The sequence below is a fragment of the Lycium barbarum genome, chromosome 5 (assembly GCF_019175385.1).
Source record: "Lycium barbarum isolate Lr01 chromosome 5, ASM1917538v2, whole genome shotgun sequence".
In the NCBI taxonomy this organism is placed as follows: Eukaryota; Viridiplantae; Streptophyta; class Magnoliopsida; order Solanales; family Solanaceae; genus Lycium; species Lycium barbarum.
The window spans coordinates 67,270,244-67,285,378 of record NC_083341.1 but is presented as its reverse complement, the minus strand read 5'-3'; positions in this window follow the sequence as shown (position 1 = coordinate 67,285,378).

Sequence of the window (15,135 nt, the reverse complement as noted above, 5' to 3'; positions counted from 1 at the left end):
GTGAGGTAGTGTGCATGTGTGGCCGTGTAGTTGCATGTAGTATGGAAGAAAATGAATCAATTTTGTTTTGTGTGTCGTGTTGTGTTGTGTTGTGTGTTGGTTGTTGTTGTAGAGAAATTATGGTGGTTGGAAACTTGTTATTGAAGTTTATGTAAATTGAATATCATGTTCTTATATGTATGGAAAACAATGGTATTGGTATGGTGTTGTTGGAAAATATATTATAAGGTTATTATTGTTTTTATTGGAGTTGGAAGGTTTTGAAGGAAGTGGTATATTCATTGAGTTATTATAATGTAGTTTGGATTGAATATGGAAACTGTTAGTATGGTTGTTGACTTTATGTTGATAGTTTGGCCGGGTTGCATTCCCGGGATTGTTGTTGGTTAAAATTGGCCAAGTTGAACTTGGTGGTATGGTATATTTACAGGGGAAGTGCTGCAGAAATTTCGGTAGACAAGTGTCATTTTGAGATTTTACTTCTAGACACTTGAACTAACATTTGGTAAATGTGACCAAATTGTAGATTCTGGCGGATTTGCGACTTGAATTTGGAATAGCATAAGCAGCGGAAAGAGGCATGTAAGGCTTTACCTTCCTTTCTTGGCATGTCCTAGACGTAATAGGGTTGGATACGGGCCTCGGGGACCATTCCTTTTCTCGAAATCCAAGACTAAAATTAGCTACTAATCATTCAGCAGAATTGAACTAGAAAGTGTGCAAAATGTTAAAAAACCTTCCTAGCCCTCTAGAACTTGCATAAAGAGGACCCGATTACCTTAAAACCCCCCACAAGTAACGCCATGACATATAATATATGAAAATTTAGTACGCCGCCTCATTTGACTAGAGGTGGGCCCAATCTTCCAGGATTTCCTCTATTGCTTCATTTGACTTGTTTTGGAGTAGAATCCTAAGGAAACCTTTGATCCTTGTTCCGATTATCAAACGCTAAGTACAGCACCCCCCTAGTGTGAATATGTCTATGAGGACCATGATAACGATAATGCTAAGAAAGACCATACGCCTATGACTAGTATGACTAAGATGATGAATATGAGCTTATAACGATAACGATGAAGTTAAAGATGAGAAAAGTGCCTACGATAGATATGTTGACGATATATTCTGCTATAGAAATGAAAACATAAGGATGTTAAATTATTTCTAGATAACCCAATTCTATTATAGGTAATGACTATTCTAAAGGTTCTAAATACATGAAAATATGCCTTATGACCCCGATTGATGTTTTTCTCATAGTGACACTTCTCATTGGTAGTCTTGCCTTATAACACTTGTTCCTTCCAAGTGAGGAAAAGCTGCTACGGTTGTTCCATAATGAAATCGGTGGTTACCGACCTTACGTAACTCCGATGGATATGTATCTTTCTTGGGCTCTCATGCATGCTTTATAGATGACGTTCGTTTATATGTATATGCATGAGTATATGGGGAAGTACGGGAAAGGGAAGGCGCTATAGGCGCACAGCCACCTGATCAGCTGGAGTATGATACATGATTTCGTCCCGGACGCGGGATGCCCGGACGCGGGATTTATGGCTAAATGGATCGGAGCCGACGTCTCGGCGACATGACATGATGTATTTTCTATATATGTATATGAAAAGAGATATCTTTTCTAAGTAATTAACGTAGCATGCATACATATGGATCGGGCTGCACGTCCCGCAGCAACATACTATATTACATGCACTTGTGGATCGGGCTGCCCGTTCCGCAGCTATATGTTATAGTATATGTACATGTGGATCGGGCTGCACGTCCCGCAGCGCTAAGCATGCATGGTATCCGCCAAAGGGCCTTTATATGTACAGGTTATCCTTCCACCTCATGATATTGCGCTATGCTTCTTTTATGTTATTATCCTTGCTCTATATCTTTCATATGTTATTATTCATGCCTTACATACTCGGTACATTATTCGTACTGACGTCCCTTCTTGTGGACGCTGCGTTTCATGCCGCGCAGGTCAGCAGGCAGATAGACTTGATTCCTAGGAGCTTCATCAGCAGTGTTGTAGCAGTGCTCCAGTTGTTCCGGAGCTCCAGTTACTTGGTACTACTTTCGTGTATATATTCAGGCCCGGCAGAATCCGGCCCTTCATATGTAGATGTGTACTATGTTTAGAGGCTCGTAGACAGATGTGTACAGGTAGATGTTTTGTATCTATGAGTGTCCTCGTCGCTGTGTCATGTGCTGGCAGAGCTTACTGGCCTATGTTTATAATTATGCTACCAATGTGAATGTTCAGTAACAAAAAAAAAATGGTATAGTTTATACGGCTTGCTTAGTGACAAGAGTATGATACTAGACAAGGGGTGCTCGGTACAAGTATCGGGTACTCGTCACGGCCCTAGTTGGGTCGTGACACATTCCATATCATCTTGTACCATACTTTGCCAATATCATCATTCACTTCCTCTGTCAATACCATTCTTCTACTGAAATCAAGGGTTAGTGCAAGGAATTTCATTTCCTATGACTTGGCTCTCATCGCACGATCTTAGATATGAAAAAAAGGGTAACCATCCTAAATGCCCTGTAGCCTCCTGTTTATAAATGTCGCGCGCAAGACACTATAAACAAGACTCTAATGGACACGACTTTGTAGACAACCCCTAAGACGAACTGCTCTGATACCACTTCTGTCATGACCCAACCCGGAGGGCCGCGACTGACACCCAAGACCCTACTCGGCTAAGTGCCATACTACCATTCCATCAATGAGTCACAACTTTTTGTGAACCTTTAATCTACGAAATGACGCTTCCGTCAGGTAAAAAAAAAATTCAATAAAACTCTTTCGTCAAATCAGGGACTTCTCCCTTATCGTTAATTCAAAGAAAACATTTTGTCACAATAAAATCTTTAAAAAACACATTGACCTATATGGTCGCTTTACACAACTGTCGACATCTTGACGCACTATCCACAGGACACTGCTGCAAAAGTCTCTAACATACACGAGATACCATAACATAAGTAATTTGACTCGGTAACACTCCGAACTGAGATGGAGCTCACCAATCCAGCTGACAGCCCGGGAACACCCTATAGCCAATGTCTTCTACTCATCTGTATACACCTGTGTGGCATGAAATGCAGTGCCCCCAGGCAAAGGGACGTCAGTATGAACAAGGTACCGAGTATGTAAGGCAGAACTAAATAATTTTACCTCAACTCAGAGGATAAAAGAGTATATTTCATGCCTTCTCCCTGCTCGCAGTCCCATCGGGCATAATAGCATAATGCCCTTTCGGGCATCATAATCATCGTATACCAGCTGATCAGGTGGTTTGCGTATATAATGCCTTGGCCCTTTTTCCCTACCCCATGAAATGATGTCGTGCATGTATGTAAATATGCAAATGCATGAAAATCTTTGAAAACCATCAAAAATGTTACAACTCCCGTTTTGTTGCAAGGAGATTTTGGCTTATTAGCGGTGTGTACCTTCTGTTCGGTAATCCGCACTAGAGTTTTGTGTCACGACACAATCGATGAGCCGTGACGGGAGTCTAACCTCTAACAGCCAAACACCCCTATACTCATATCTGAATCATACTGAACATCAAAGGCACATAAATAGCACAACTAATCTCATAAAGAGGGAACCACCAGAACTCTGTACGATCTCCTTATATGTATACACAACATGCGGAAGAACAGTGCAAGCCAGCTAGGCTGCTATATATACTGTACACAAAAGAATAGAAGCCGACAAGGCTACATCATCTGGCTACTATATACAACTGTCTACAGACCTCTATCGGGATAAAAACAGTAGAAGGGACGGGACAAGGGCCCGTCATACCCATATGCATACACATCTAATAAGGGCATACCAAAACTGACTGCAGCTCCGGATCGAATGGAGCGTACTGACCACTGCTAGATCTAGAGGTCCTACTGAGCTGGACCACCTGTCTGTCTCCCTGTACCTGCGGGCATGAACGCAGCCCCCCGAGCAACGGGGAGTCAGTACGGATAATGTACTGAGCATGTAAAGCATTAGAGCAACATCATATATATACACACATGGGAAATTATAGATAAGATTTGAACTCATAAGCTGAAATGACTGACTATATGTACTTGTATGAACTAGTATCTACATGTATCTGCATAAATCTGTATATCTAACAATGCCTCTGTCGGCGCATAATATGCATGCTTATGCCTATCAATGGAGGTCATACACCAGTATATAGACGCGTATATAACGCCTAATATATGCGCGAATATAACACCTATCTCTTTTCTCATATCGTATCGGCCTCTCTGCGGCCATAATCATATACATTGTTGTGATACTTGAAGCTTGATTCTCATATCGTCATCATAGTGCACCAACTGATCAGGTGGTAATGCATATATAACTCTTCTGGTCACGGGTCAGCATACATATATATATAAATAAAAGTAATGCATGCACCCATGAACAAAAGGAATAATCATAAAGGGGTGCATGAATGTAAAAAACTGGAATACTCCTAATGCCTCTAAGAGTAGAGTAATATGGACTCACTTACTTGCTTATTGGATCATATCGTAGGATCATGCCAAAAGAAGGAAAAAATAGCCTTAACATACCTCGACGTATATCAAATCAACCAACTCCTACTTCTCGACTTGTAAATCTACAATTAAGATAACATACACTTTCATTAGACTAGGTACTTCACTTGCTAACCTCCTCTAGATGCATAGAGAGCTTAACGAATCATAGACAACATCTCTCTCATAAGCTTAACAACTCTTCAATTTCTCATTCACTTTATACTAACCATAACAACAATAACAACACTTATATATCGAAATATATTCAAATCCATCCCCAAACCATCTCTTAAAACAACCCTAAGTCACTATTTTATCTTTCATCAACTTACCACTTTCACAACTACCCTTCTCTTTACATAGAATCACTAAAACTCTTGATACTCAACTTAAATACAAAGGTAGAAATCATTTACATGCCTTTTGGGGTCAAGAATCACTTCAACTTCAAATCCCTAAACTCCACAACTTGAAGGAACCCTAGAAGCAACTTTTCTTCTTCACCATCTCGGGTTTACGGGGTTCGGGTTTTGTAAATCCTCACTAATATGATGGAAAAATATTGGGAGAGAATATATTAGGGTTTTATGATTTTTTAAAGGAGGAAAATCTGAAATAAAGTCATGACTCACATATTTAAACTTGGAAGCCAAAAAGCCTACAACGGTCCAGTTCGACGAGCGGGTCGACGTACCGTCGACGTGTTGACGATCCGTCGACTTGCCCGTTGACCTGCGCCTATAGATGCATGGTTACGGAAACCCATTGACGCCGCACGTCGACAGTATGTCGAACATGTCGATGACCCATCGACGATGACTGGTATCTTGCAGGTTTTCTGGTTCAGTTCCGATGGCATCGAATTGATTCGCTCAACTTCTAACTCTGTAAATTACTCGGAACGCATACTGGTACTCTTGTACACGAGTAAGACATTTTCCTATCTCCAAACTCAGGCTCGGGTCTCTATTCCAAGGGCATACCTGGCTAGGAAACCATAGGTTCCACTACTTCGAAAACGAGGGGTGTAACATTCTCTACCCCTTAGGAACATCCATCCTCGGGTGTTCCAACAATTCTGGTTTTTAAAAATTTCGGCAGAGTCTCCCTGTACTTTATACCAATCCGCCTTGCACAAAGCAACCTAAAATACTGCCACACACTACAACACACAATATCATGGCCTCACACGACCAAATCACGATAACTGAAATGAAAGAAATACCTAGGGAAAGTGATCCCTCCGACTGCACCTCCTGTACTGCTGGGAACAAATGCGGGTACTTAATCTTCATCGCTTCTTCCACTTCCCAAGTCACTTCTTCGACATTCTTATTCCTCCACAAGACTTTAGCGGAGGCTACATCCTTAGTTCGCAACCGACGGACCTACTTGTCCAATATAGCCACTGGAACCTCTTCGTACGATAACTGCTCGGTCACCTGGACATCATTCATTCGTACAACTCTTGAAGGATCTCCGATACACTTACGAAGCATTGATACATGAAATACTGGATGTACCGATTCTAACTCAAAAGGCAATTCTAGTTCATATGCCACTGTACCCACTACACGAATGATCTTATATGGCCCAATATATCAAGGGCTCAGCTTACCCTTCTTACCAAACCTCATCACTTCCTTAATAGGAAAAAATTTCAGGAACACCCAGTCGCCCATTTTGAACTCTAGCTTACGTCGCCAATTATCCGCATAGGATTTCTGTCGGCTCTGGGCTGTTGGCAACCTCTCTCTAATTACCTTCACCTTATCAACTGCTTGCTGAATTAAGTCTGGGCCTAGCAACTGATTCTCCCCAATATCAAACCATCTAATGGGCGATCTACACCTCCGCCCATATAAGGCCTCATAAGGAGCCATTTGAATACTGGAATGGTAACTGTTGTTATATGCGAACTCGATAAGAGGCAAATGATCCTCCCAACTGCCCTGAAAGTCAAGCACACAAGCTCTGAGCATATCCTCAAGGGTCTGTATAGTACGCCCTGCTTGCCCATCTGTCTGCGGGTGGAATGCGGTGCGAAGACTCACCTGAGTCCCCAATCCCCGATGAAAAGACTTCCAGAATCTGGCTGTGAACTGTGCTCCCCTATCTGAAATAATGGTTGAAGGAACACCAGGAAGTCGTACAATCTCTTTAAGATAAAGCCTCGCATAATCCTTGGCTGCATAAGTAGTTCTGACGGGCAGAAAATGAGCTGACTTTGTGAGCCTATCAACTATGACCCATATCAAAATCACACTTCCGCTAAGTACGGGGAAACCCTGTAATAAAGTATATATTAATTACCTCCCACTTTCATGTCAGAATCTCCATAGCCTGAAATGGACCTCTAGGCTTTTGGTGTTCTATTTTGATCTGTTGACAATTCGAACACTGAGCGACAAATTCTAATATATCTCTTTTCATGCCATCCCACCAATAAACTTCCTTGAGATCATGGTACATCTTTGTTGAGCCTAGATAAATAGAACAGCGAGAGTAATATGCCTCCCCCATAACCTGCTGATGGAGTCCTGCAACACTAGGAACACACAATCTACCTCGATATCTGAGTACTCCATCACCTGCGATCACAAAGGGTGTTTTTTCTTTCTGAAGGGCTGCATCTCGGTAATGAACTAGAACAGGATCCTCATACTGACGCTCCTTTATCTTAACTACCAAGGATGATACTGATGTGTCTTGAACAGTAACCCCTGCGTCACCTAAATCTATCAATCGAACTCTGAGGCTAGCAAATCGATGAACCTCACGGACCATTTCTCTTCTCTCTGGCGACACGTGCGATAAGCTACCCATAGATTTATGACTGAGGGCATCGGCTACTACATTTGCCTTCCCGGGATGATACAGAATATCCACATCATAATCTTTTAACCTCTCCAACCATTGCCTTTGACGCAAGTTCAAATCCTTCTAAGTAAAGATGTACTCGAGACTCTTATGATCAGTATAGATGTTATATCCCGTATTTCTGAACGTCATATTATTAACTAAGGTGGGGCCCACACGTCAATATTTTTTTTGGGACACATGACAAGTTATATGAATCTCATGTGTAAAGTAAAACACAACTTGTGAAGGGCCTTGGGACCAAATCAAAGTGGAAGCCCTTCAAACGAATTTTTTTAAGAAAACGTTTTCGGATGACCTGTCTTGGAGGGGCCAAAACGGCATTATAAGTCTGGAATTTGGGAAAACTCCCCGAATTAAAAGTTGTAGATAATTGAAATAGCTTTCCAACGGTAGGTCGTGGGCCTATAGGTGACATCGGGAAAAGGAGATATGAACAGTTTAAGGCGGAAAGGTCAAGCTGGGCAGTGAAATGGGCCCAACCCGATTCCAATCCGGGTCAGGCCCATTTCCTTGTTATTTAAGGGAGGTTTCAGCCTCCTCCTCCACATTTTCAGATCAGAAAAGATCCATAAAATTCTTTAGAGAGAGAGGGAGGAAAGACTTAGAGAGATAAATAAAGTTTGATCAAAATCTGAGCCCCGAATCCTGAAGCCCATGAAGAGAAAAGTGTTCTATGTCGCGTTGCCTTCGATTTGAGCTAAAAATCAACTAAAAATAAGAGGGTGGACGTGGTAGCTGTGCACTTAAGGTATGATTAAGGCTCTTTTTCATTGCCAACAAGTTTATTTAAAGTTTCAACGGAATAGAACGGGAAAATAGCGATATAAATTCTTCCGTTGGCATTGAAATTGATTGTAGAAGATTATGTCATTTTAATATGATTTTATGATATTATGGAAATGAAGTTGTTAAGATGTGAATTATGATTATGGTTGATGAAATTGGATGGTGGAAATATGTTATGACTATGTATGTTGAAGATTTGAAGTTTTGGATGGATTATGGTTTGGTGGAAAATTTGTATATTTTGTATATCATGTGAATATTGTATAGAAATGATATGAAATACTTCCAAATCACATTGTAATGGTCTTGATTAATGATGAATATGGAAATGTTGATACTAGTTTGGGTTTGTGAAGTTGAAGTGGAAGTTGTTGGACCATGTGGAAAACAAGGCTAGTTATGCCATACTATGTGTTTTGTAATGCTTGTTGTTGGGTTGCTGTGTTGATATATTAAGCCGAGATAAGTCTCGGGGATGTCATATATATAGGGGAAACGCTGCCGAAATTTCGGTAGGCAATTATGTGATTAAGCTTAGATTCTCGAAAAGCTTGAAATTGACAATTGGTAAACATGACCATTTGTAGATTCTGGACGAAATTGGAATTGAAGCCAAGCGAGCGTAAAGCGCAATCGAGGTATGTAAAGTCTTCCCCTTTGTTCTTTGGCATGTCCTAGATGTACTAGGTCAAGATCGGAGCCTCAGGGGCGATTCTGCTCATAGAAACTCGAGATTGATTTTTGATATTATTCATTCAATTCAATTGAATTTCAAAAGGCGCATTTTGCTAGAAAAGTGGTTAAACCTCCATAACTTGTACAAATGTAACCCGATCACTATGAAACCTTCCTGGATGACTCCGTAGAGTCTAATGGGCGTGATTCTTGTCCGCCACCTCGACTTGGCCCGAGGTGGGCCCGCTATTCCCCGATGCCTCTCTTATTGTTCTGTCTGTCTTATTCCCATACGATAAGTCGAGGAAACTTATGGCTATTGTTCCGACTACTAAACGGGAGTTATTTTAACGAACCTGAATTGATTTAATGTTCATGGAAACAATTACGGGGACAGAAACCCTGATATAAATTCTGTATGGCTTTAACCAATGTACTCGTGTCCGGAGCTCGCAGGTAGCTCCTGGTTATTATGTTGTTTACTATACGATAGGTGCTATGACCACCTTTATGAGCTTTATAACATATTTTTTTGACATCTAAAACGTTTTGAAAATATTACCCTGATATTTTGGATAAACTACTTACCTCCCGTACTTACTGATATACGATTTTGGTATACCTGAATCTTGTGTGATGTATGATCCTGGCGTGTGTGATTATGTTGGGAAAGTGATAATTTGGCATTCTGTATGGTTGTTTTCTGTTTTACCGAGTCCCGGGCCGGTTATGTGAATATGCGCATATGTAATATTGGCCGCTGGACCCTCGACCGCGGCGTGTCCGACATTGACAGCTGGACCCTTGACCGCGTCATGCCGGACGTGTGGCATTGACTGCTGGACCCTTGACCGCGTCTGCCGCACTTGTGATTGTGCCTGACATAGACCGCTGGACCCTTGACCGCGGTATGTCAAATGTGTGATTGTGACCGCTGGACCCTCGACCGCGGTATGTGTGATTGTAACCGCTGGACTTTTGGTCGCGGTATGTGTGATTATAACCGCTGGACCCTTGGCCGCGATACGTGTGATAGTGACCGCTGGGTACTTGGCCGCGGTATGCGTGGTAGCGACCGCTGGACTTATGGCCGCGGAAATTGTGCGTTGATTCCTTTATATGTGTGAAACAAAAATGTTTTTCAAAAGAAAGTAAAGAATTTTGACATTCTAACTGCCGTATTTGCCTGCTGGAACCTCTTGGGTATGACTTGTGCACTAGAGGCGACCCTGTGGCGACCTGGTTTTTCGTGCACACCCCAGTGCACTGTCCATTGCTCCCCTCACTAAAGGGCCGAAACTTGAGGTAAATATATACTACCTGTGCTTGTGTAAGTTTATGATTCTGCATGCATGGTTCTGCCTGTTACATTTCTGGACAGCGGATTCGGAGAATGATTCTGTTGGTGTTGCTTCTGCGTGATTGAGCCGGACTATGCTTCAGTTGGCTATAGTTCTACACCCCTAGCTTCGGTTGCGGGTATGTCAGTAGCACTCTGTGCCCCGATCCGCACGATGATCCTGCCAGTTAGGCTTTGTACCTCTGTTTCATATCACGATTCAGACGGCTACACCCCGTGCTTATGATATATATCGTGGTCCTGGCCACACACTCTGTATTTCCGTTTCGGACTTGGATCCGATACTACCTGTTCTATTTCTATACTTCTGGCTCGGTTTTGCTTATATTGTTATATTTCCGCTTTACATACTCGGTACATTTCCGTACTGACCCCCTGTTCTTCGGGGGCTGCGTTTCATGCCGCGCAGGTACTCCCAGTTGAGTTGAGGACAGATGGAAGATGTTCCAGTGCAGATGGCAAGCTCCATTTGTTCCAGGAGTGCTGCCGAGTCAGATTCTGTATGTTATGCTTTTGGGATCTTATTAGAGACTTTGCAGACAGTGTCGTGGGTATTGGTTGTCGGTCTGTGTACGTAATGAATTTTGTATGATCACAAGTTTGTTCGGCTTGAAAGCCGCGAGAAAGAATATTTCTGAAAGAAACGTTTTGCTATGTACTTTATTATTTGTTTTAAAGAAAAAAAAAGAGTTGACGTGATTTTATGTGCAGCGAGAGTCTGAGGGTTCGCTCGGCCCTAAGTAAGGGTCGGGTGCCCATCACACCCCAACGAGGTCGGGGTGTGACAGAGTGGTATCAGAGCAGGTCTGTCCTAGGGGTTGTCTGCAAAGTCGTGTCCGGTAGAGTCCTGTTTATGGTGTGTTGCGCGCCACATTTATAAACAAGAGACTACGGGGCATCTAGGGATTGTTGATCTTCTTTGAATCCTGGACCGTGCGATAGAGCCAGCTGTAGGAAAGGAATTTCCTTTTTACTAACCCTTAATTTCAGCTGGAGAACAGTATCGACGTAAGGCAACAACTGATGATATTAGAGGCTACACAGTATACCGGTAAGCAATGGTGTGAAAGACGTATGTCAGACAAGGTGTTTGAAGTATGATTGATACGTAAGGGTAAAAATTGAAGAGGAGAGTAAACAGGAATGTGTCACCGGTGCCGTTTGAGTTGGGCACGCAAGGTAAGTCTCGACCTCTTTATACTTTCATTTGAAATTGTTAGCCCTGTGTGGCTATGATGCGATATGATGTGATGTATATATACGTATATGTGTTGGCCCTGTGAGGCGTGGTTGGGATTTCCTGTGTACAGGTTTTGCGATAGTGAGAAATACAGAGGAACCTCTGCCCAAATTTTTCTAAAAATACGAGGAGGAAAATGAGATATAAATTCTTAACAAGTCTTGAAGGTCGATATCGATAGGGCAAAAAAATGCCTAACGATAAAGTTTCCTCTAATTGGAAGAATGCAAAGTGTATGACGGGCCGTCGAGAATTGAGCAGTTCGCTCACGCCTCAGAATTATATATGTATGCATAGAGGTAAACATTGAGGATTTACGGGGGCGGCCCGGTAACCAGAAAAGTAAAAGAATCTTCTCTAGATCGGGGTGAGACCCGCTACGAGAACGTTTTGAAAGTTGCTAAGACCCCGAGTTGCCTTAAATTATGTGACAAAGGTCGTGCGGGACCGTCGACGCAATTATATCAGCATTAACGTGTCAAAATGTGTGAAGGTTACGAAGTTAAGCGTGCTAGGGCCAGAGCAATTTTGGGATGGGTGACCCCCTGGGAAGTATACCAAACTTTTCATGAATGTAGAAGTGAAAGACAGATAGGAAATCTGGGGTAACCCCTAAGGAAAGTAGAAGGCACTGAGCGATTGAAAACCCTAAATAGGTCGGGTAGGCCAAGGCAGACTCGGCTGGTGAAAGAGAAAGGAAACGCAATACAGCCCTTGGATCAGAGTAAGTTTGAAAAAGCATTTGGAAATATTTTGTGAGTAAAATGGCAGTAAATGCATAGATATGCATACGATGTCTCGTTCATGACTGTACCAATCTGTAGTGGGCCCCAGCGGCCAGTGTTACGATATCTGAAGAATGTTAGCTAAACAAAATTCGGGAGACAAGTAAAAGGTGGGATGTAGAGATGTCATGAAGTAAACGAGTACTGAACTCGTTACAATAAGAGTGGAAGTTTCTGATGCGACAATATTAATGAAAAGGAGAAAAGTAGGTAAGCGGAGGAAGAAGAGATAGCGATTGCAACTTTTGGAAATCTTCGAAGGAAAGACGGGTACCTCCCCGGATGTATCAGGAGACCCCATAAGGTCAGTTTAACATTCGAGGACGAATGTTCTAAAGGGGGGGAGGATGTTATATCCCGTATTTTTTAACGTCATATTATTAACTGAGGTGGGGCCCACACGTCAATATTTTTTTTGGGACACGTGACAAGTTATATGAATCGCATGTGTAAAGTAAAACACAACTTGTGAAGGGCCTTGGGACCAAATCAAAGTGGAAGCCCTTCAAACGAATTTTTTTAAGAAAACGTTTTCGGATGACCTGACTTGGAGGGGAAAAAACGGCATTATAAGTCTGGAATTTGGGAACACGCCCCGAAGTAAAAGTTGTAGATAATTGAAATAGATTTCAGCCGGTAGGTCGTGGGCCTATAGGTGACATCGGGATAAGGAGATATGAACATTTTAAGGCGCAAAGGTCAAGCTGGGCAGTGAAATGGGCCCAACCCGATTCCAATCCGGGTCAGGCCCATTTCCTTGTTATTTAAGGGAGGTTTCAGCCTCCTCCTCCACATTTTCAGATCAGAAAAGATCCAGAAAATTCTTTAGAGAGAGAGGGAGGAAAGACTTAGAGAGATAAATAAAGTTTGATCAAAATCTGAGCCCCGAATCCCGAAGCCCATGAAGAGAAAAGTGTTCTACGTCGCGTTGCCTTCGATTTGAGCTAAAAATCAACTAAAAATAAGAGGGTGGACGTGGTAGCTGTGCACTTAAGGTATGATTAAGGCTCTTTTTCATTGCCAACAAGTTTATTTAAAGTTTCAACGGAATAGAACGGGCAAATAGCGATATAAATTCGTCCGTTGGCATTGAAATTGATTGTAGAAGATTATGTCATTTTAATATGATTTTATGATATTATGGAAATGAAGTTGTTAAGATGTGAATTATGATTATGGTTGATGAAATTGGAAGGTGGAAATATGTTATGAATATGTATGTTGAAGATTTGAAGTTTTGGATGGATTATGGTTTGGTGGAAAATTTGTATATTTTGTATATCATGTGAATATTGTATAGAAATGATATGAAATACTTCCAAATCACATTGTAATGGTCTTGATTAATGATGAATATGGAAATGTTGATACTAGTTTGGGTTTGTGAAGTTGAAGTGGAAGTTGTTGGACCATGTGGAAAACAAGGCTAGTTATGCCATACTATGTGTTTTGTAATGCTTGTTGTTGTTAGTGATGTTGTTGTTGGGTTGCTGTGTTGATATATTAAGCCGAGCTAAGTCTCGGGGATGTCATATATATAGGGGAAATGCTGCCGAAATTTTGGTAGGCAATTATGTGATTAAGCTTAGATTCTCGAAAAGCTTGAAATTGACAATTGGTAAACATGACCATTTGTAGATTCTGGACGAAATTGGAATTGAAGCAAAGCGAGCGTAAGGCGCAATCGAGGTATGTAAAGTCTTCCCCTTTGTTCTTTGGCATGTCCTAGATGTACTAGGTCAAGATCGGAGCCTCGGGGGCGATTCTGCCAATAGAAACTCGAGATTGATTTTTGATATTATTCATTCAATTCAATTGAATTTCAAAAGGCGCATTTTGCTAGAAAAGTGGTTAAACCTCCATAACTTGTACAAATGTAACCCGATCACTATGAAACCTTCCTGAATGACTCCGTAGAGTCTAATGGGCGTGATTCTTGTCCGCCGCCTCGACTTGGCCCGAGGTGGGCCCGCTATTCCCCGATGCCTATCTTATTGTTCTGTCTGTCTTATTCCCATACGATAAGTCGAGGAAACTTATGGCTATTGTTTCGACTACTAAACGGGAGTTATTTTAACGAACCTGAATTAATTTAATGTTCATGGAAACAATTACGGGGACAGAAACCCTGATATAAATTCTGTATGGCTTTAACCAATGTACTCGTGTCCGGAGCTCGCAGGTAGCTCCTGGTTATTATGTTGTTTACTATACGATAGGTGCTATGACCACCTTTATGAGCTTTATAAAATATTTTTTTGACATCTAAAACGTTTTGAAAATATTACCCTGATATTTTGGATAAACTACTTACCTCCCGTACTTACTAATATACGATTTTGGTATACCTGAATCTTGTGTGATGTATGATCCTGGCGTGTGTGATTATGTTGGGAAAGTGATAATTTGGCATTCTGTATGGTTTTTTTCTGTTTTACCGAGTCCCGGGCCGGTTATGTGAATATGCGCATATGTAATATTGGCCGCTGGACCCTCGACCGCGGCGTGTCCGACATTGACAGCTGGACCCTTGACCGCGTCATGCCGGACGTGTGGCATTGACTGCTGGACCCTTGACCGCGTCTGCCGCACTTGTGATTGTGCCTGACATAGACCGCTGGACCCTTGACCGCGGTATGTCAAATGTGTGATTATGACCGCTGGACCCTCGACCGCGGTATGTGTGATTGTAACCGCTGGACTTTTGGTCGCGGTATGTGTGATTATAACCGCTGGACCCTTGGCCGCGGTACGTATGATAGTGACCGCTGGGTACTTGGCCGCGGTATGCGTGGTAGCGACCGCTGGACTTATGGCCGCGG